General features: G+C 39.8%; 1 long non-coding RNA gene across 2 annotated transcripts in view; it reads right to left on the reverse strand.

The window, feature by feature from the left end:
- The window catches only part of LOC137982754 (uncharacterized), a 13,872-nt gene extending 12,798 nt beyond the window's left edge, over nt 1–1,074 (reverse strand). For both annotated transcript variants that reach the window (XR_011118813.1, XR_011118812.1), the window contains exon 1: nt 877–1,074. This is a non-coding gene — a long non-coding RNA (uncharacterized lncRNA). The remainder of the gene's footprint in view (nt 1–876) is intronic.
- Nucleotides 1,075–3,745: the final 2,671 nt, after the last annotated feature.

The following is a 3,745-nucleotide window of genomic DNA, read 5'->3' on the forward strand; positions in this document are numbered from 1 at the left end:
GAAAGCAATAACTTCTACACTTCAAGGCTTCATGACAAATGATGACCTTTGACAAGTACAGATTCTCACCGATTTTCTCACCTTTAGTTTTTCAATATTATTGTACCACAAAACTTCAAAAGGAAAGTACAGAGATGGGCTGAGACATCTGGGTATTTCTACAGTCGTTTCTGACTGTACACATTTTCATGCCCTTACAAGTTCATACAGGTCTGAGTTCGTCCCAGTGTCATGCAAATACCCCTTAGTCTGGGCTGCCTGTGATTAGACTTTAAAACGATATAATTTTTAGCCTTTTAAGGTTAGCCAATTTGAAGGTTTTGGGTTGCTCTAAAACAAGAGGTCCCATGATTTATGAGTCAAATGGTCAATGCGTCAATGAGTCAATGAGTCATGAGTCAATGAGACTCACAGTCAATATAGCAATAATTTATTGATTAAGCCTAAGCCCTCGTTTCAGTGATTAGGCCTAAGCACTCTCTGAAATTTTAGCTTTCATTTTATGGGTTAGGGTAAGTGCACTAACTCACTGACTCATTAACTCATGACTCATGACTCATGACTCATTGACTCATTGATTCATTGACTCATAAATACTTGATACTGCTAAAACAATGGTGTCTGACATTTGCAGACTACAGACTGCAGACAAATAGCGCTGATAAAGAGTATTTAAGTCTAAGAACCCATTTTAAAACGGTTAGCTTTCAATTATTGAAAGCTAACCGTTTTAAAATGGGTTCTTAGACTTAAATACTCTTTACCAGCGCTATTTGTCTGCAGTCTGCAGTCTGCAAATGTCAGACACCGCTAAACCAATGACCTGTGGAATGTGACCTGTGTTTTAAACCTGCAGTCAGGACCAACTGCTCTTACCTTGTGGCCGTCGCATGGAACGCAAATTTTCGCAAGTGCTTTCCGTCACCACTCGTTGAGTCCGGATACATATGGTATGGACAAAAATGGGTTTACTCACTTCTCATTACTCGCTAAGACTTTTAAAGATACTTCTTTTCACGAATGCCAGAGTCATTTGTCTTTTGCATCCGCCATCTTGTATTTGACACGTTGTTTGGTCATATACGAAGCCCTTTGACAAAATAATCCAACAAGAGGCTCCAGCTACGGGCAGAGCTATATGGGTAACGGGTAGCCTACCCTTTGTTCGAAGGATTTTTAACCGTTCACAGTATTTCAGTAGGGAATTTAAGAAACGACGACGGCTACGACAACGACAACGCCACAAAACAATAATGTCATTGGTTAAAAGAGCATAAATAATCGTGCTGCACGTGCAGCACGGATTTTAGCACGTATTCTTGCGGTCCTCTGCATAACGACGACTTGAAATCACCAAATTTGAGGTTTTGACGACAACGTAAGCATGCAACAGAGTATCCTTCATTCTCTATTTAAACTTTGAAACCGCTTAAACCAATATATTTTTAGGACACTTTGCTCACATTGTAGGACGTGAACGAGAATGAATAATCGCGAAAGACTTATGATAGAGCCAAGTTATATTTTGAGGTGACGTTTTCGTCGACCGTCGCCGTCGTAGATCTTAAATTCCCTAGTGTTTTTCCTGTTACGGTATCTTGGTCAATATCCAGTTTCAATTCCGTTGTCCAAAGACCTAAGTTATCATTCCGTGACGTAATGATAGGGTTGAGTGCGATCGTACGGGGCCGTAGCCAGAAAAAAATTATGACGGAGGCGATGTCCATGGTTAAATGCTCTTCGTAGTATTAGTGGTGTTTATGATGACTACATTTTAAAGACAACACTGGAATCACGCTTTAGTTTTGAAAATCACGAAAAAGTGACTATGGCAAGTGCCTCGGTTTGCCTCATAATGGCTACGGCCCTGTCGTAGAATAGTTGTTTACATTTAATACTGTTGTTAACGGCATTGATTGCGATCAAAACCAGTAAACGAATGCTTTACAAGTTTATGCTATGGTGTTTGACAATATTTAATACTTAATATTTAATAAATACTTAATATTTAATAAATATTTAATACTTTTCCTAAACAATACCTAGGAGAATATTAAGCCGGTGAGATGTGTTACCGAGTCGTACGAAAATCGGATATTGGCATTGCGTTCGGGCATTGCATGCATAGAAAACACAAAAGCTCGTTTCCAGTCACACACTCAATTCTTTAATACATATTTTCCCGGTAATTTGTCAGGTAGAGTTCCGTGGTTTAGTGGTCATCGTGATTGCCTCTGCTAAAGTCAAAAGTCCCAAAACGGAGCCGAACAAAATGCAAATAAAAAACAGAGTAGACACAGTGCCTTAGTACGGTAATTACTGAGGAGTCTTCCGGGTCTCCGATCTTCATATTCTAAACACCCAACTCTTCGCTAGAGCGTTTTTGGAGCCTTACTTACGGAGATTTTTATGAATGGAAAATTCAAAGATACAATAATGTGGAGCGACATCATTCGTGCACAAATGGTTCATTTACAACAGATATTTAAAAGTTCTCCTCAGTTGCCTAACCCGAGCGAAAGTTGGCAATGGTGTCAGTTCAAGTAGTCACAGGCAACCCAAGCTAAGAACCTGACTGTGTTGTGTCTCCCACTGTGAGGGCAAAAAAGTTTGCAGAATACCGAAATAGTGTTCACTCGACGTAACGCTTCACAAGTGGCATAATACGCGGACAAACGAACACAGAAGGGCGAGTGACGCATTGATGTGTGTTTAGACAAAGTTAATCGTTTTGTGCGTCTTAGAAGGCGCCCTAAACGATTTATGCCGTTCAAAACAAAACCGTTTAGTCTCTTACCAGTCCTTTGTAACTGGCACCTTTATTGCACAGCATCTCTAGATAACATGATTTACGTTCGTATACGTCTTCTTTTCAAGATCTTTGAGCGCCTGTGACTTAGTGAGGCGTCTGTTCAAGAAATTTAGTGATACTATGCGCATAGGCTCCTTAGTTAAATTAGTGGAGAGCTCTTTAGAATGCGAGTCAGTACTATTCGTTCCATAGATTGGCGTGCTAACTTTTCACATAGAAAGCTCTATTTTACCCTCATTTGAACTGAGCAGGTGTAATCCAAGGTGTGACGAAAGGCCATCGCTCGCAGGGTCAGCCTTTCAGTCTCCTTACCATGGTCAGCTTTACTTTTATCATCCTAGTTAATACCACCAACTTCTAAACATCATCATCATCATTATCATATCTTTCTTTACCCTTGGATTTTTACAGTAGCTTGGTGTAGCTAATATCTCAGAGCATTTCCATGCAACCATAGACCACTTTCATAAATGGCAACCACTTTTACATTGTTTTGTATTAATGTTAATTAGACCTACTGTCCTCGTTTTGAAACAAATATTCTTTTGAAATTTGCTCGTCGTAGCGAGGCTAGAAAGTCTTATTAGCATCAAAACAAAAGAATATTTTATTTGGCCGCCATTATGAAAGAGCTCTATGATATGCTACAGAGAACAGACCCCAACACCGGGGACTCCATGCCCCGCTCCATGCCCTGGTCCACTTACGAAGAGTGCGTGTGTTTTTTTACGTCCCTCATGTTTTAAACAACCACCAACGAATCACCAGTTTATAGAAACTAATTCCGTAGTTATCTGTCTGTAGTAGTAGTAGTAGTAGTTGTTGTTATCTGTAGTAGCAGTAGCAGTAGTAGTATCTGTCACGAAGGGTTTAATTTACTGCCTTAAGAAGAAGGTAGTTCGAAGATAAATAATGTTTCGTTCCTGGGTTCAC

Source organism: Montipora foliosa, chromosome 13 (genome assembly GCF_036669935.1).
Source record: "Montipora foliosa isolate CH-2021 chromosome 13, ASM3666993v2, whole genome shotgun sequence".
Taxonomy (NCBI): domain Eukaryota; kingdom Metazoa; phylum Cnidaria; class Anthozoa; order Scleractinia; family Acroporidae; genus Montipora; species Montipora foliosa.